The sequence below is a fragment of the Carassius gibelio genome, chromosome B20, assembly GCF_023724105.1.
Source record: "Carassius gibelio isolate Cgi1373 ecotype wild population from Czech Republic chromosome B20, carGib1.2-hapl.c, whole genome shotgun sequence".
NCBI classification, from domain to species: Eukaryota; Metazoa; Chordata; class Actinopteri; order Cypriniformes; family Cyprinidae; genus Carassius; species Carassius gibelio.
In genome coordinates this window covers 9,768,836-9,789,458 of record NC_068415.1, presented here as the reverse complement: position 1 = coordinate 9,789,458, position 20,623 = coordinate 9,768,836, and the positions used below count along the sequence as shown (strand labels likewise).

The window sequence follows — 20,623 nt, the reverse complement described above, 5'->3', positions numbered from 1 at the left end:
AAACACATTAGGGTTTTGCAAAGGTACAGAGAGATTGTACAACAGATTGACTGAAAGTGAGAATGAGAAAAAGCCAGATGGCAGAATGTGCAAATGTATCAAAACTGTTTTTAGCATAACAATATCGAACCCTTGTGATAAAGCAGTCACCAAATTTTGCGAATCACATTATTTCTGGTGTAAATGTGTTATTTCGTTGCCCCTTGAGAGAATCATGCTAGAAAAACACCAACCCTTTGTACACACGCTAACACTTCATTTGCCGTCCAAAGACTGGACATTTATATTTTATGTCAATATTTATTTTCGAGTGACAGGCCTCTCAGTCTCCAAGACATTTATAGGCAGCAGGAATATAATAAGTAATGCTGAGAGGTTTTGAGGGTTCACACTTTGAAGGCAGAAAGACACATGCTGTGCTAATAATGAACTAATCAGGGGCTTAGTGATAACTGTGCACACGTGCTAATTGTGTGTGTTTGACAGGGCTTTAGTGACAGCAGTGGCAGGACAAGTTTTGAAGTTGAGAGGCCAGCTTTAATGACCAGCTTTGGAACCACTTTGTATGAAGTGTCTTTAATTACAATGTACTAACATTTAAATTACTCATTTGATACAATGCACTTATTGTGTACATGCATACTTTTATGATGTACTTATCTAAAAATACCAGCATATAATTGAATCTGTAATTACATCGCTGGCACAATCCCACCGTCAAACCTGACCATAGCACAAATAAGGTCCCAAACCTTACCTGTATTACACCCCAATAGTAGCAAAAGTGATTTGCAATACAACATGAACACAGTTATAAGACTGCACCATTTTTTTATTGTTTTTATCATTTTAAATATGAATTATATATATATATATATATATATATATATATATATATATATATATATATATATATATATATATATATATACACACACACACACACACACATACACACACACATTTAAAAGATTATGGTCAATTAGATGTTTAAAATAATATTTTTGTGTTCATCAAGCTTGCATTTATTTGAAAATATATAGCCAAAAACAGTAATAGTGTGAAATATCACCACAATTTAAAATATTTATATTTTAAAGATGTTTTTTTGCCATATACTGTATTTGTATCTTTACCATTATTCTAGCATTGAATTGTCACATCAGCCTTCAAAAATATTACTAATATATGACCCTTAAGTCACTGGGGTATATTTTTAACCATAGCCAAAAAAAAAAAAAAAAAAAACTCAAAATGGATCAAAATAATAAAATTTTCTTTTATGGCAAAAAATCATTAGATCATTAAATTCATGAAGATATTTTGTAAATTTCCTACCATAAATATATCAAAACCAAATTTTTGATAAGTAATATGCATTGCTAAGAATTCATTTGGACAACTTTAAAGGCTATTTTATCAGAATTATTTTTCGGCACTCTCAGATTCCGAGACAAATAGTTGTATCTCGGCCAAATATTTTCCTTTCCTAACAAACACTGCATCAATGGAAAGCTATTTATTCAGCTTTCAGATGATGTGTGAATCTCAATTTTGAAAAATTGACACTTTAGACTGGTTTTGTGGTCCAGGGTCACATATGCTGATTCATTCCTTATTAATAATGTTGGGTGGCTAATGTTGAAGTGTCTTTACATTCATTCAAGTATTTACTTGAAGCTGAAATCTTTTGAAATGTTTGTATTTTGATCAATGCATCCTTGTAATTTCTTGTAAAGGAAAAAAAATCTTAGTGACCGCAAACTTTAAAATGCTTGTGCGTAATATTACCATAACAATTCTGAGTGAATAGCTGAATCAAAAATTGTTCTCAGTTATGTGAGCTCACCCATATTCTCTCTGTGGCAGACATTCAAGAATATCATAGCAGAGTGCAAGCTGGCCGTCTCTCTCACAGCTGTACTGTAGATACACTCTAATGCCACAGACATCATCTGATCTGAATCTCCAATGACTCTGCAGGTAAACAAACACGTTATCATTGGTATAGTGTAAATTAATGGCAAGACCTAGTAAAGAAGAGCCCTATATAGCAATTCCGAGGATCATTGCCTTATTTTAATGCTCAAAAATGCTATAGAGGGAGGTTTTGAAACAACCAACTTGTACGGCTATACAATAGAACATAACTTTGTATGTATGACCTTCATACAAGTGTTAATATAGAGCCATTTCATCGCATCTCCTCTCAGACAATAGTAACTCAAGCACAGATGCACACACAAGCAGACAAAAAAAATCAACGTTGGTGTGGATTAGATTGAATTTCATTTCACACAACATTGAATGTGGAAGGCTGTTTCACAGACTCAAACACAAAAAAGAAACACAAACCCATGCACAATCTCATACACCTGATTTCTCTCCAGCCGCTTTTATTAATTTCCTGTGAGGGAAATTGATGCCTCAGATGTGTAAGCTGGTCATACATTTTTTATCATGGCCTTGTGAGAGAGCGTGTACGTGTGTGTGTCTGAAGGTCTTCTGTGGCTTTGGACTCTGAATTGGAATGGCTCTTCCTCTAATCATTTCACTGCTCTCTCTAATATCTCTATCTGTGTGTGTGACATTAAATTACTTACATTTATTCATTTAGTAGCCGCTTTTCTCCAAAGTGACTTATAAATGAGGAAAAGAACAAGCAATTTATCATGAAAGAGCAACAATATTAGTAGTGCCGCTACTGAATTTTTAATATTAAATCACATCAGTACAGAAAAATGAGACTTGTGTACTTGTTTTGCCAGGTGCAAAGTATCTTCACAGCTCATAAAATAGGCCACAAATGTCTTGAGTAAAATAAAGGGTTCATATTATGTCTATTAGGAACAGGAGGTATTTATGAGTATGATATCATTCAAGGACAACAAATGTTAACAGGACATCCTCATAACAGCATATGTACAAATTTGTGTTCATTTATTTTACAATAAAATATACACTATAATAAATACATTATATATAGATAGATAGATAGATAGATAGATAGATAGATAGATAGATAGATAGATAGATAGATAGATAGATAGATGGATAGATGGATAGATAGATGGATATATGGATATATGGATGAATAGATAGATATTAAAAATTAAAATATATATATATAATTCTAAAACTGCATTTCATATGTGCTTGTTTTGATAGAGAAGTATACGTATGTGGTTTGACTTACATCTTGCTGGAAGATTTTGAGTGGGAGTGCAAGATCATCTTTGGCGAGGGTTACCAGATATTCTCTAAACAAAGTGGAAGCAGAGCCCACACACTGTCCTTCCCAGCGTTGCAGAAACAGGACAATCCACTGGAAGGAATTCCTCACATATCAATCCTCACTGGACTAAGACAGAGAAATCATGAAGTACAATAGAGTCGTAAATGTTAAAAAACACAATACAGTAGTTTTAAAGGAACACAGAGTGGCTGAACTAGGTATTGCAGTTCAAATCAGTTCAAAATATTGGAGTGGTTATTTTTTTCACCCGGACCATCCTACTCAGACTGTCGTATGTGTGAACATACCTGGCAATAAAGCTCATTCTGATTCTGATTCTGATTCTGATTCTGAAACAGGAACGAGCAGACTTGATGATAAATGAAATTAAATACGCTATGTTTTCTGCCAACTGATAACCTGAAGTGCCAAAATACAATTAGGTAAACTGGAAGTGGGCAGGTTTCACAAATCAAAACAAAAACCGATATTCCAGCCCAGAACGCACTTTTTTTTTAAAGATAATAACTGACTGTAGCATTACTTTTCAGATAAACAAGTATGTTATCTTAGCATGTTTCTTAAATATCTGCAAACATATTATGGTATTTGTAAGCCTTAGTAGAGTCAAAAATTTACATACAGCACCTTTAAACACAAAACGAGTAATTCAGAAGAATGGGCATGTTTCTGTTTTCCCAATTCCAATAAACAAGACTGGAGTCTTACAAAGCTTCAAAAACACTGCCTTTTTGAAAGAAGAAATCATTCAGATCCTTTCAGAAGCGGTTTTTGTCTCCTTTTATGCTCCACAGAAGAAAGAAAGTTTGGGACGACATGAGGGTGAGTAAAAGCTGACAGAATGATCTTTTCTGATTGAATTGAGTGTTCCCTCAGAAAACATTAAAAGTATCACTAGCAAACAGACGCTAAGATGGCAATTCACCCACTCAAAGCATTTCCCCTTAAACGAGCAAATGAGTATTAAATCATTTTTAATGAAAGCATTAAATCCAAACAAGCCCGCTGGATGTGCTTACTGCAGTCATAATGAGACCACCCCTGTTAACACAAATCTAGACACACTCTCACAGATCTGTCATTTTCACTAGTGCTCTTTTATATAAAGAGCTGCTTAAATACACAGTATGTATGACTGTTGAGCGAAGCAGAGGTGTTTAAATCAATACACTGTGCTTACAGCATGGCTACTGACACTTCAGACAAGAAAAAAACATTACACTATGTCAGTATTATATACAGACGGCGGTGATAAATGCCAACATAATAATACAAGTGTTGAAGGAGTCTGTAGACAGCAAAACAAAGAGAGAACAGCCTCATAACATACATTTTTCATGAGGAGGCGGAGCTTGTCAATGTCCCTGAGCTGCTGCAGCTCCTTCAGTGTGAGACTCAGGTCACATGATGTCTTGTACACCAGTGTCTCCATGGTAACCGGGTCCTCACACAGCACCTCCAGCCCAGGAATGTTCTGCACTTTTCCCAGACGCACCAGAGACAGAGCACAATCAACCTGTGTGGACCAATCAAAAAGCTGAAGCAATCTAACAGAGACCTGCAATATAAATAAGAGGGAAGCACTGTCTAACACATTCAAATAAGAATACAGGTTTTAGGAACTGAACTGTGCATAAAATATAGTTTATATATTTTGTATTTTAATGTATATGTTACTTAATTAATTGTTTATTTTTACTATAATTAATCTTTAATTTGATTGAAATGTGTCTCTAAGGAGCCTTTTAAAAAATACAAATAAAATAAATCATAATAATTAAGTAAATAATATAAATTGTATACAACAATATATATTAGTGGTGGGCATAGATTAATTTTTTTAATCTAGATTAATCTCACTATAATCTTGGAATTAATCTATATTAATCTAGATTAAAATGGCTCATTTGAATTCTGCCAAAGGCATTCAGAATATGTGTGCTACCCAAATAAAATAATGTAGTAACACACTACTTTTTACTTCATTTTTATGAATAAGCTCATGTGGGACCATTTATTAGGAATAAACAGGCCATTAAAAAGGTCTTTCGCCATCATTTAATGATTCAGCTACAAAATTTTACATTTTTTTGTGTGTTGGTGTCCTACAACTCAAACTGTTGATTAAAAACAATTAAATCCATTAAAAGAGTGTGTACAATTGAGTGAAAATCTGAATCTATGAAACCTGTCAGACCACATCAAACAGAGATGCAAAAATACAAAAGACTGACAATAAAATCGAAAGAATGCTACAAGTAGAATCCCCTATCAGATGCGTAAAAAGTAGAACCAGTCGATGAAATCCCACCCGCCTCAGCGGCCCATCAATACAGTAAGCATCATGAGCTGACGATTGGTATTCCTCTACCAGTTGACAGGCAGAGCATGGTGCCAATCAATAGTGGATGCCTGCATAGAGGAAATGATTGCTGCTGTTTTCTCACCTGGTAGGAAACGAAACCCTTGACATTGGCGTTAACAAGAGCCAAACACCTCCGGAGCAATACAGCCTTCACAATAACACAATACAACAAGCAGAGCTGCTTAACACAACACTAAATCAGGATCAAAAGCAGTACGTGTATTTGCCTTATAAACAAATGATTGCAAACAGCACACCTTTGTTTACGCACACCTGGCTTTTGTTGAACAGAAGTATTGATCTCTATATGCACAAACATTTTGCCATCGTTCTCAGCCATTCTTCCCTTCTATAAGGACCAAACAGGCAGGCAGAGCTCAGATGATCAGATCTTTTATTACATTAGATTTATTTTTCTGTCTTTTTTTTTTTTCAGTTTCAATCTGCTCCCAGGCACTGCCAGTCCTTTTTCCCTCACTTCACATGTCAGGCTCTTTCAGAGCAGCCCTTTCTCCTTGCTTTAACCTCTGTCCTGACAGAGTGATGTCTCTCCTGCTCTGCAGCACTTCCTGAAACAGGCTGTGCTTACAGTTGAGTGATAGCAGTTGTCATAATGTTCATATTTTGTGAGGACAAAAAGTTTGAGACTACTCATACAGAAATTCAGGCTGAAAAACAAAGACCAAAAATCTTCACTTTAAATTAGACTGTATTTGGAATAACTAAAACTCTCCAGGTGGGATTACTTTTAAAATATCTACGCCCCATTTACTTCGAAATTCTTAAAAATATTGCTCAGTAGATTACTTTTGCACAATGTAAGCACATATTGTACAAATAAGATATTTTGAAATGCGTGTTTTTTTAACTGCACTCAAAAATCTAATGCTAAAAATACAATTTATAATAACAAAAAAGTACTGAATCAGAAGAATGAAAATTAAAAGCATATTAAATAGAGGTCTCAGACTTTTGGACCCCACTGTAATTGCAGCTTTTAGTAAAATGAAAAGCATTTGTGGAATTGTGGAAAATCAGTGTCTTTAAGCGTTTCTTTTAAAGCAGTTATTTTGGAAATATATATCTTTGAAAAGCATAGAAAGAAAGAAAGAAAGAAAGAAAGAAAGAAAGAAAGAAAGAAAGAAAGGACAGATGGAGGAAACGAGATAGAAAGACTCAAAAAAGAAAGGATGGTTGGAAGGAAGGTGGCAAAGAAATAAACTAGGAAAGGAAGGAAGAAAAGCATGAAACAGAAAGCAAGAAAAATAGACAGAAATAAAGACAGGTAGACAGACAGAAGGCAAAAGACAGAAGGAAAGCAGGAAAGAGAGAGAGAGAGACAGAGGGAAAGACAAAAGAGAGAGAAAGAAAGATCTGTGAGTCAGATGTGCATCTGTATGTGTACAGAGGAAGTTGTTTGTTTTTCAGCCAGATAAGGTGTCAGTCAAGCGAAAGTGCAAAAGAGAGTGGTGTGGTTTGATACGTGTTTGAGTGTCAACTTCTGTCATCGTGTGCACTTGTGTACCTGGCGAGAATTGCTCTCTGTCCTGTGCCCTGGTCAGGTACCACTCAGTCAGCAGTCCTTGCACTCAACTTCCTTGCTTTAGCACCAAGCTAATTTTGCCACACCCACTTCATTTTGCCACACCCACTTCTGAAACCCATAGCAGGTGTACATTTTGCCAGTTCTGACACCTGTGCAAAATTTCATGAGTTTTGGAGCATGTTTTGGCCCTCAAAAATGCGATTCAATATGGAGAAGACAACAAAGATGAAGACAAAGAAGAAGAAAGAAAAAAAGTCTAAAAGAAAAGTTAATTTGGCTGTGTTTCTTTCTAGCAGAGACGGCAGATGGCGAGAGACCACTGGTACGGCGTGAGTCCTGCAGCAGAGCTGTTAGCGCTCACAGGCCGGGGAGAGAAGGAAACCGGCCTCCAGCTGCTGAGCGGTGATGGATGTTCACTGCAGAGGCGACTGACCTCCATAAGAGAGAATGGGCGGAAGGAGGGTGACCGAATCCAATACACTAAATCTATTCTGTCACCCCCATTACTGGAACATTAGGGGGGGAAGTTGCAAATGCCCTTACTCTGTGCATCTCTCTCTCTCTTAACACACACAAACCTGTCCACTAAATCAGCGCACTCCCATACACACACACCAAAGCGTGTATAACCACCTACCTGACAAAAACATTGCTAGATTACAATATGTACAAAACAGAGCCGCACAAGCTCTCACCGGGTCCTCATCTCAGTGTAAGCGTAAGTGTGGAAGCTATTGCCTGTTTCCTCTGTTTTGATACTTTTCGTGTATATATTTAGAGTGAGCAATTACATCAGTCTTTCATGTCTGAGTTCTGAGGGCGTCAAAAGAGACAGCACACTTTTGGAGTGTGTCATCGGCGAACAAGATCTGTGCAAAATCCCTGAGGAAGTCTTACCCGACGCCACAAAAGCGTTCGGCGTATTAACGCCTTCAAATCTGCAAAATCTCATTGCTTCTTGCTCAGCTATGAAGTGAAATGGAAATTAAAGCTAAACTGAAGTCTATTTTTAAGACGGCTGTCAAAAGCTGCTGTTAAAAGTAATTATGACAAATCAATCATGTAATACTAGGGATGTTACGTACAGCTGTCTGCCACTCGTGATTAATTGCTCCTTAAATACAAATCAAGCTCAACAGAGTTTCTAAATGAAACCACTTTTTCCTCTTTTCAGGAAAAGAACACATGACACTGAAATCAGTGGCGCAGCACAGAAGTAAAAGTGTCGGGATGGACTTGCCGGTCACTTAGGTTGTTGCTGGTAACGGAGAGGTCAGTGATTCAATCCCTCCGACTGTCTTGGGATATCTGATGTTTGACATTTAAGGCTTCTGAGTTAAAAAGTGTCCGCTCTTAAATATAATGGCTCTGTTACACATTGTTCTGGACTCAAATATCTGAGGTCTTTCGGAGTGAGCTCAGATATGTCTGTCCCGAAGATGTAGTCCCTGATTTTAATCGCTTACTCACTTCAGGATATGGCAAGAAATCTTTCTTTCTGAAAAAGCTCGCCAGGAAAAATTCTGGCTGGCAATATATGAAACTTATTGGAAACACAAACGAGAAACTAGAGTTAAATAAACAATTATACATAAGTCAATTATACCTGCACTTTATGGACTTGGAAATTAAAATTTTGTAATTATTTATGGACCCTCATGTCATTCCAAACCTGTTTCTTTCTAATTTTGAACACAAAAGAAGATATTTTGAAGAACCAAACAGATGTCCGTAGGGAAAGAGATACTATGGAAGTCAAGTTTGATTACCAGCATTCTTCAAAATATCTTCTATGTTCAACATAAGAAACAAACTCATACAGGTTTGGAATGAAATGATGGCGAATAAATGATTACAGTTTTCATTTTTGGGTGAACTCTTTAAAAGGTTTTTGTTGCTTACCTGCAATATTATACTGGTTTTTACATTAATGTTGCTATGACACATTTCACTTGTGTGAGCTTTGATAATAATATAATAATCAAATTAAACAAGGAACGCACATAACTTTTATTAAACGCCCCATCTAGGTTTGATTAATTATCAGCTTGGCCATAAAGAGGGTCTTTCATCATCATTTACTGATAAATGGGGGACTTTTGTGTATGTGTCAGTTCAATCAATTCTTTTATTTTAGAATACATGCAACATAATACAGAAAATTAAAACATCATGCTGAATAAATGTGTTAATGATGTTAAACTTAGAATGAAATAGTCAACTAAAATAAACCTTTAACCACACATTTGATTAATTAATTTTGACAGTCATACATAGTACCGTTCAAAAGTGGGGTTTTTTTTGTGTTTTTTTATGTATTCAGAAATGATCAAAGCTTTAACCAAAAAGTTATTTTTTAAAAATTACGGTTTCTCAAAAATAACAGTTTTTAAGCACCAAATCGGCACAAAAATCTCACCGACCCTAAACGTCTGAACGGCTGTGTACATATCCCTTCAGTGTTTATTTTTAGTATTTTTGGCCCAGAGCCTGCAGGTAACCTCACAGCCTGCAGTTATTTCATAATCTTAAGGTCTCAAAGACTAAAGCACATATGGAAAAGGTGCACTGCAAAATGTCTCATTTACATAACCAACCTGTTTTAAACTAGCACCTCATTCGGTCATATAGCAGACGGTACCTAATAACCTCTTTCAGTGGACCCGTCATCTAAAAATGACCTTTTCCCGTTAGGCTCTTTCAAAAAGATTTATGTGGCTTTTGTTTATCCTGTTCACGGTAGATCGGCATCCTCTAATAAGTAATTCTTACCCTGCCTTAGGCAGAAGGTCGGAGTACTCGTGAGGAGAGGAGGTTCCTGGGAAATTGAAAAGAACAGCGAGCCGGTGCTGGAGCAGCTCAGAGCCGTAGTAAGTGAAGAGAATATCCAACTCTTGCACGTTGCTCTCCTAAGAGAGAGAAAGAGATGAGAGGAACAAGATTGATAGAGATAAATAATGAATAGATGATTTATGAAACAGAACTAACTACGGACAGCTTTATACTCTGCAGCAATATTTCCCACATTACAAACCCCCAGAAGCCTTTGCAATGGGCAGGTCGCCATATTTCAGACATCTACACTTTAAAATACTCAGGATAAGGAGGGGATCCATATTTTACGCCACACGCTAGCTAGCAAGGGCGCACACACTTATCTACAAAACTGTGAAATGGTGACTATAATTCACGCCGCAGGACCCCGTTACAGACGCTCGCGTCATGGACGGAGAACAAAGGAAGAAAGATTTACCCTTGCATGCGTTCTTGCTGACAGAACAATATTCTGATTGCGGAACCTCTTGAAAAACTCAGCATCAAATCGCTGCTCTGCCGCATGGGGTCCACCCAGAATCTCCTGAAGAAAAGTGATGTAACAAGAAGGATTAGAGACAGAGAGCAAGAAAGCAAAAAAGCATGAGAGTTCAGGAGAGGGTCTCGCACATATACGTCTGAGGTAAATCCTACCAGTCCACACTGCTGACATTTATCGCTTTGACATTTACAATTACAGCCTTTAAGTCGACAGTGTAAAACATATGTATGTGTGTGCTGTGCACTTGCACGTGTGTGTTTAATGTCTCAGAGGTCTGGTTACATTCAGAACTATTCCCATAGAAATCAATTACAGATGAAGATGCTGACAAAGGCCATCCATCACAATATGAGCAGGACATTAACTATGCGACAGGATGAAACAAAGACCCTCTCCTGCTGATTACTTTTAAATTGAAACAAAGCATTACGATATGAAGTCGTTCACACATTGATCATTTTATTTAAAAAAAACGGTGAGATGAAATGACTAGATAACTGAGATAACTAAGGATCTAAAATCCTAGTCACGCCATTCGCTGTGGGTTTATGGTTTCAGGATGATCAAAGATACTTCAGAAGGCAGTCTGTATCATTTTACTATTAATTAATAACTGACCAACATCCAATATCTGCAATAAAATTGGTGTAATGTAAAAATAAGCAGGCTGTTTTTGCTACTCTGCCTAACCTTCACATACCAGCATAAATCACATCAAGGGATTGAAATGACAGCAGCTGAATACTAAATAGGTGTTGACGGCGTCTAAAATTAACTATCTGCCAAAAGTGGGTGAATTGAGAAAATGTACTGAACATAAATATTTATGCGGACATGAAACACATATTCAGTAGAATATTTTTATTAGAGATGAATCCATAGGTGGAGTGTGAACCAACTCCAGGGTAAGGCTAAAAGCAGCCAAATGTATTAAACATCATAAACACGTCTTTTAGATAAGAATCAGACATCGGTGTCATGTAGGCTAAATTAAATTTGGGACCGAATTTGACTGAAAATAATGGGACTGAATTTGTATTTAACATGATTACAATTTAATAAAAATGTTAGAAATTGATAAGTATATAATGTTTCCATTCCGTGGTTATTCAAACAGCAAATAAATTATATATAGAAAGTGATTACACATATTCAGTAGAATATTTTTATTAGAGATGCATCCATAGGTGGAGTGTGAACCAACTCCAGGGTAAGGCTAAAAGCAGCCAAATGTATTAAACATCATAAACACGTCTTTTAGATAAGAATCAGACATCGGTGTCATGTAGGCTAAATAAAATTTGGGACCGAATTTGACTGAAAATAATGGGACTGAATTTGTATTTAACATGATTACAATTTAATAAAAATGTTAGAAATTGATAAGTATATAACGTTTCCATTCCACGGTTATTCAAACAGCAAATAAATTATATATAGAAAGTGATTTCACTAACATTGATTTATGGCGAGTTTTTGTTTAAAAAACAAACCAAAAAAAAACTATCGTTATAATCACTGAAGCTGTATACACGGTGAAATTAATCTTTTACTTACATTGTACGTTCATCTGCTCTTCGTGTTTATGATAGGAGAACTCGCAAGAGTCCGGAATTCAGTCACCGAACGCGCACGCACTCAACAAAACTCATGAGTTTGGACTCATCTGAACGCCTCTGATTGGCTATTGCATTCCTTAGCTCAACAGAATTGTGCAACACTGTAAAAATGCCTAAAATGAAATCAAGTGCAATGGGAGCAGATCTTAATTTAATGTCACAATCGACAATGTCTATTCATATACACTTTTTTTAGCAACCGACATAATAGATTTAAATTGTTATTCGGTTTATTTTGAGAGTTGTTTAAGTGAGAGAACATCTATAACTTTGTCTAGATTGGGAGAATTGTAATGTTATTATATTTATTTATATATATATATATATATATATATATTTTTTTTTGCATTAAAAAAAGTGTAGATTATTGTCTATATATGCTGTCAATTATAATTTTTTGAAAGAAAATCTGAATTTTCTGCAAAAGATCTGCAAAAATCGGTGTTGGCAAGTCACACTTAGAAAACAATCAGAAATTGGAATCGGGCAAGAAATTTATAATCGGTGCATCTCTAATTTTAATTTTTTATTTTATTTTTATATTTATTTGTTAACCCTCCATCCAAGAACATTCCTGCATCTCACTCAATCCTATTCCATTATCATTTATAGCAGAATTGTTTATACACTTATTTATTTGCCAATTTGTAAATCTTTTTTTTTTTTTTCTGTGTCTTGTTCTCTCTGTGTACTGGAAGCTTATGTCACTAAAACAAATTCCTTGTATGCGTAAGCATACTTGGCAATAAAGCTCTTTCTGATTCTGATTCTGATTTTACACATACACACACTATATTAGAAACACTTGGACCTAGTGACTTAATGTCCTTTAAAAAGCTGTTCTTAATAGTTTTAATTTCCAGTTAAAATATCTAAAATCCCTTTGAAACAAGGTTGGGGAAGTCGTGGCCTAATGGTTAGAGAGTCAAACTCATAATCCAAAGTTTGTGAGTTCGAGTCTCGGGCCGGCAGTTATTGTAGGTGGGGGGAATGACTGTACAGCGCTCTCTCCACCCTCAATACCACCTCCCCGGGCACCACAGCATAAATGGTTGCCCACTGCTCCAGGTGTGTGTTCACAGTGTCTGTGTTTATTGGTGCGCGTGTTCACTGCTGTCTGTGTGCACTTTGGATGGGTTAAATGCAGACCATGAATTCTGAGTATGGGTCACCATACTTGGCTGTATGTCATGTCACTTCGATTTAGTTGAGAAGCAATAGTGAATAAGATATTAAACTTTAAACTTTATTTTTAGAAGATACATTTGTAAAGTCTATTATGTCGGTGCACAGGCAGTAAAAGAAGGTGAAAGTCACCGGAACATTATAACAAAATGCAATTATATTCAAAACATATCTAATGCAGTGGTTCTCAAGTCAATTTATCTTGTTCTACAGATTTTTAATATTTTCTCCTGAAAACAAAAGTCCAAAAAACTAATTAAAAACTCATTAAGAAGTCTTTTTTTTTTTTTTGCAGTGTGTGTTGCCACAGTTTTGAAGAGGAAAAAAGCATACCAGGGAGATGACAGCGATAAATTCTAATTTTGGAGTATAGGCTAGATGTGATATGTAAATTAGGGTAGTATAAAGTGCTACCAGCTTAATTTTCCCAAAACGGTTTTGGTCTGGGGAGGAAGAAAAGAGAAAATCCTGTTCTCCATAATATATCTTTTTAAAACCCAAACTGGTTTCCATTAAAGCCATATTCTGTAATTTTAAAGCTTTATTGATTTATTTTTATTGAATTTTTTCATAAGCGGCCAAGCGGTCCAGATAGCAGAGAAGCTTCGATCTACTTCTGCAGAGCTCCTTCTGCTCTAGAGTCAGTCTGGAAGAGCACGAGATCAACAGGATTAAGCATGCAAACACACTCTTATCTGGAGTTTATCAGCATCCATCCACTTCAGAGAGCCACCGCTAATATCCATGAAAACGGTGTAATAAAATAAAGCTTCACACACTCTGGGGGAGGGGTGGATGATTTGACAGACATGTGCATAGAGGCTTACAGATTTAATGAAAGGCATTACAAGGAAATACAGATGAATGGGGCGATTTGATAGTGGAGAAAAAAAGGGCTGCAAACAGAGGGAGAACAGTGCTGAAAGGGTAGTGAGCCATTATAGACCCAGATTAGGTCATCAAAGACAGGCTAATGTGAGGTGACCGATGCCTGATTGCCTGGATGCCCATGCGAGCGCGTGTATCAGTCAACATGAGAATCCACAGAAGGCAATTACAATCTCATCTCATTCTCTCTGCATTACTGCGGAAACCTGAGCATCCTGTTGTATGCCAATGAGACACGCACACGAGCACATATCATTTTGACTGAGTAAGAATATTGAACTGCAGGATGTTATCGCAATGCAAACTTGATAAAAGAAGATTGAACGAATAGCCTATGTAAAAACACACTTGCTCGTGGACACGTAGCGCACGTCTATTGCCGGCCTACACACGCTAGAACGATTCTTTTCCAGTCGTTCAGATTGTAATGAAACTAAAGCAGAATTCAATGGCGTGTCAAGGGTTTATGGATGGCCTGACTGTAGAAGCAACATTTTAAAAGTGCACTGAATCGGCACACAGCTGTCAGCTCGCCAAACAACTAGTGTGATGAAGGTCGCTCGTCTTTAAAAGTGTCAAAACTGACTACTGACATGGTCGAACTTGAAAAAAAGGGGAAAAAATACTATAAAAACCATTTAAGAACTTGTAAAAGTAAAAGTCATTAGAATAATTGCTTAGCAGGCTGGTTAAGAGAAGAGAAAAGAAATAGGCTATTGATTTGCTTTGGAAAACAAAAAAAGAGGCAGGTTAGTAATAGGTGACATTCCAAACTAATACAGTTTTTTTTTTTTTTTTTTACATTTAGACCAATTTTCCAACAAAACAAAGACTGAAAAGTAATTAAATACAGGGTTTAATCACAAAAACAGTTTCAAACACCACATCAATAACACAATTTACAAGTTGCATGCAAACTGACATCAAAATCTAAGGTGCCACTGATGTGATGCATTATTTCATTTCAATCAACACTGCGCTTTTGCCTCAGATCCCCTTTAACTCAGCAGTTTGAGGCTCTTCTGTCTTTCTGGCCTCAAATTATCTATATCTATAATTTATATGCAATATAAGATATTTAAGGATTTTTAATTTGTAATAAAAAATATAAATGAATATGAATATTTAAATCTTATTTAAATGGGAGCTAGAGGTGTAGGCCCAAATAAAGTGGGAGAACAATGCGACAACAAACAATAAAGATATCGAAATACCTATCAGCATGCAAATTGTGCAATTGTGCATCTTCACATCTTGTTCCAGCTTCAAAAAAAAAAAAAAATTGTTATTACAAGATGACATGCATTCAAGTCAGAAACATAATAAGAGGATGTCTTGAGGTGTGGTAACTGTAGTATAACCGGAATAATTGTTCGATTATACAGTTATTCCTTTCTTCATATATTTCATTTTATATAGATCAGTGTTTCCGCAACAACACTACAATTCATATGTCATGTAGAATTATGATATTTTTGGCTCCACTTAACTAGTTTCATAGTTTCAGTAATATAATATGCTTGTGACACGTAATTTAAATTATATTTACATTTTCCTCATTTAGGCTCAATAAAAAATGTATTATTATGCTCAAAAATTAAAGCAAAGACAAGCAAAATATTGTATTAAAATACAAAACAGAATTTTTTTTCCACGCTTTAAATTTTATTTTACAAATAAGGTTTAAAATAGGTAGCACACATAAGCCTGAAATGATCTCGAAAACTGTTGCATGTTTGAAAGGAGTCCGTGCTGGAGCTGAATAAACTGCAGGCAGTGTCATTTTCAACTGGGAGAAAAATCACTGTGAGACTGAAGCCTGATTGACAGGCAGACCTTGCTAAGGAGAATCACTATCAAAATATGCCATGTAGCTGTGATAGTGAGAGAAGAGAGGAGCATTGAACTTTCTCTAACACACACACACACACACCTTCAGCGAAACCCAGCAATCTGATCGATACTACACCATTGCTATAATAGCGGCGTAGTTAAAAAGAAATTAACAGAATGATGATTGTCTTTTCTGTCGTTGCATTACCACAGCTGAACATCGGGTGAAATTAAAGTACACCATTAACGTCGCTCTCTTTCTCAATGTTGATGTGCCTGTCTATTTTCTCTTTCTGTCACTCTTTATCTCTTTTGCTCTCTTAAAGCTTTTGTTTTTATTTTTCCTTCTGTTTCGGCATTATTTCTCGGTTTTCTCTCGGTCAATCATTATTTCTTCTTTTGATGGAGGGAAAAGGACATCATGCATCATTCACAGAGACAGCCACTCATAAACAGCCATATTAACACGCACATTAAATATGCTGACTGCATACAAACAAACAGCCTGAGGAGGAAACACACAAACACACACTCTGGCGTCAGACCGCTGGCGGAAACGTACAGTAATTAAGCGCAAATTAGATACAGTTCTGTGTGATATGCATGGAGAGCGTGAGTTACGCTATGAAAAATTAGGCAATTTTGTCTGTGTGTAAACAAGTGTGTTTTGATTAGTGCAGTGTTAACAGCAAATGTTAGCCAATCTACGATTTTTTTGTCTATAACTTCCTCCCTAACGATTGTGTGAATGTTCATAATTTGTGCTCAGCAAGGGCTCTTTCATTAAAGGCCTCTTGGGCAAAGCACAACAGAGGCATAAATTACCTTATGCAGATTAGAAATAAATCTATAAACGGCTTTAATTTTATCCTGCTTCCCTTCCTCTCGCTTCTCTTTATCTGTCTCCTGCTCTTTCTTTCTCTCCCTTCCCATCTGTGCTGTCTCCAAGATCTCTTCCACTGAATTTAACTTCCTCATGAGGGTTATGAGAACATCTACTAGGAGTGGGTCACGTCACACAACCAACTAGTGCATTAGTAAGATCAACTAGTTTATCTGTATTTTTCTTTCTTTCTTTTTATCATTACATTTAGCGGTGGTGCTTTAATTAGTGCGCTGAGAGCCTGCTGTGCTTTAGCTCTTGGGCAGATTGCATGGTAAAACTATTCAGGATAATTCAAAAAGTTATTAAGTCGAGTTAAAAATAGTCCAGCTTTTAAACATGCCATGTAATCAAATTTGGAGTTTTGTGGCTATTTTTACGTGACTAGTAGTTTTGTGACTGCTGTATGTGCTCGTGCAGAAGTTCTTAAACTAGGTTTCGAGGGTCCCACAAAGGACATATGGGGGCAAAAAGGACTTTACCAAATATATTTTTTGATACATATGGATAACTATGTTTATGCATTTAAATTCACTCAAATAGTGGACAGAAAAATCTGAAAATATTTGAAACATCTGAATTTATATGTATATATGTAACCCTGGACCACAAAACCAGTCATAAGGGTTTCAGATGTCCAAGTCCAAAATTGTCCAAATTGACTCCTTAGCAATGCATATTACTATAAAATTAGTTACTAAAATTAAGTTTTTATACATTTATGGTAGGAAATTTATGACATATGGAACATGATCTTTACTTAATATCCTAATGTTTTGGCATAAAAGAAAAATCAATAATTTTGACCCATACAATGTATTGTTGGCTATTGCTCCAAAAAAAAAAAAAAAAAAAAAAAAAATTATATATATATATATGCCACGGTTCAAATTTGTCATGGTTCGGTTTGTATCACAGTTTTAGAGTCACGTTTTTTCCGGTACAGTTCGGTATGTGCTATGTTAATGGAAAAACTATACTTTCTAATAAAAAAAAAGAGAAGAAGAATGTTCTATCCAACAACAAGCAACAGCACAAATAAGTACAATAGAGTAAAGATAAAAACAATCAACAGTGATTTAGCTTTTTTTTTAGGTTGGTCTAGCATAAGTTTTTAGGTACAGAAATTGAATAAAGTAATCAAATGTAAAACAGCATTGCATGTTGGACTGTGTAACTTAAAGATTATACTTTATTAAAGTTATAAAAGCTTTTTAATCAAGAGCAGTGAGTGATTTCTTTGTTGTTGCTGTTCGATTTATATAAAGACTGATACAGTGGCCTGCGTTCAGCTAGCTATGTCTGCTGTAGGATACTTACTAAGACGGACGTTTTGACATAATTTTGGATGACGATGGTGATCAGTGCTTTCAGGTCGGTTCCATTCAGGCTGTACTGCAGGAGCTCTTTGGCCGCATTCACATCCTCTGGAACCCGCTCCACACACTAATGCAGGACCCATTATCTTTTTTTTTTTTTTATCTTACTCTATGGAAAAAAATAAACAGTTAAGAACTACTCATACTAAGCACCTATTTTGGTCATAAAAATGTCTAGGGAACCCTACACTTCAAGTACAAACAAAGTGGGGGGAAATGCTTGTGATTTGTATGGGTTATTTGCATTTCAAAATGTTTTTGTTACAAATACTGTGGTCAAGGATTGACTTTTACCAAGTAGTCCTGAAAGGAAGCGATGCTGACTGTAGATTTTCTCCACTGTCTATGATAGACAAGATCATAATCCAGACCATATGCTTCAGCAAGATTGAGAGCTTCTCCATGCTCCTCGTTATCAATCTGTGAAAACACACACACACACACACACACACACACACAAATCACCAGATAAACTTCTACTGAAAGTGCTCAGTCTTATTTATGGTCCATCTAAAACTCATGGACCTGTTAATATTACAGCAATAAAGTAAATCTATTAAGAGCTGCGGTATCTCACAAAACGCTGTTTTGTTACTTTGAGGTTGACATCTTCATGCTATTTCCCGTCTGAATCCCTTCAGCATTCATCTTCCTCTCTCACTTTCATTCCACACTCGGAAGGTTTTGTGATGCGACTATATGTAAAAGGCTAAGCTCTTGAATATTAATGAACTTGGGCTGATGTTGCTAGGTACTGTTCAAGGTCTACGTAAATCTTTGCAGCTCATCTGCTCATGTTACATGCATTGTTATTCTTGTAAAAAGGCTTCACCTTTATTTATAATGTGCAACATGAGGGTGAGTTTGTTTGTTTTGTTTTTTAAAATGTCATACCAGCTTCTTTGGCTATTTTCAAGGCGAAAACCATACTTGAGTTAAACCTAAATTTTGGTGACCCATCCCTTTACAGAGTTCAAGAGTGGGGTTCCAGAAGTAAAAATTCCATATATTTTCTCCATGACAGAATTCATGTTTTATGATAACTACATTACCCATGATTCTGCTAAGTAATCGTCATCAAAAAGAAAATAGCAAATCACATCAAAAGAAGTCTAAAGCACCCACATTCTCCCAAAGAAGCACAGTGAATGGAACAAAGTCTCTGTAAGCTCTGAAAAGTTTGATGCTAAGATGTTTGGTGAGTAGTTTAGTAATAGGCATGAAAATATAGTCATCTGCTCATTATAAAGACTCTACCTTACATTTCAGCCAAGTACGTTTGGTTGAGTGTGCAGTTTTGCTCCGTCTTGTTGTTATAGTACTCACCTCACTCTGGTAGTCCTGCTCTGGTGTGGTGGGCCTCAGACTGACCAAAAAGTTCTTCTTGATAACAGTGCGTGGTCATTTTCGGGGAAGGGCGAAGCATTCCATCTCAGTCTCGTAGTACAGGCCCTGCTTCACATATCCGAAATAGTGTGCCTTCGCCGTGAGCTCTGTCCGAGTCTGAGTCATCATCTTTATCGTCCTCTTCACCCGTCACGCAGCTCTCCAGAGAAGAGTGCTTATGGGCCTGCTTTACCTCACACTGGGAGGACAGAGAGAGACTGAAGGAGAGAGATTAAGAAGATTTGGTTGGCTTTCTCGAGGAGAATGAAAAGTTAATGAAACTTTCTGGAACCATTTTTTCGACTATTAAAAAAAAATAAAAAACAAGATTGGGTGATTTTCAATATCCACTTGGAAGACTAACAAACACTGTTTTCGCAGGACACAAACACATTTTTTCTTGCAGTACCTGTTTGTTTCTCTCTTTCTCACACACTGAAAAATCTATCAAACAAACTTCACACAGACGACACCGCAGCTGTGTGCTGCATTTCCCTACGGAGTGAGGAAACCGTCAAACCAACATCCAGCCAGAATAAAAACCGACATCTCTCTCATGTTCTCACTTTCCTTCTTTTCTCATCCCTCTGTACTTCCCTCCAGGTTCACATCACTCTAGCTGTGAGAGCTTTACATCAATGGTAGGCACCAAAAAACAATGAGGTGGAGATGGAAGAGATGAGATTTTTTCGTATCTGAGGATGAGGGGCAGTAAAGCACTTTTATGATGATGGCCTTAAGATAGAGAGAGAGTGTCTGAATGATGCGACTTCCTTTACAGAAGTAATTACTGTCATCAGCGGCTATGAATGAAAAGACAATGTTCTGGAGGGAGAAGTGTGTTGTCACTGGGGTTTAAAATAATAAATTTTTCTTTTGACAATATTATATTATTGTTTAAAAGTTTGGGGTCAAAAGTTTGTTATGCTTACTAGGGCTGTATTAATACAAAACAAAAAAAAAACAA

The 20,623-nt window shown here is 36.3% G+C and overlaps 1 pseudogene; it reads right to left on the bottom strand.

The window, feature by feature from the left end:
* The window catches only part of LOC127983515 (NBAS subunit of NRZ tethering complex-like), a 153,968-nt pseudogene that overhangs the window by 116,378 nt on the left and 16,967 nt on the right, over positions 1-20,623 (bottom strand).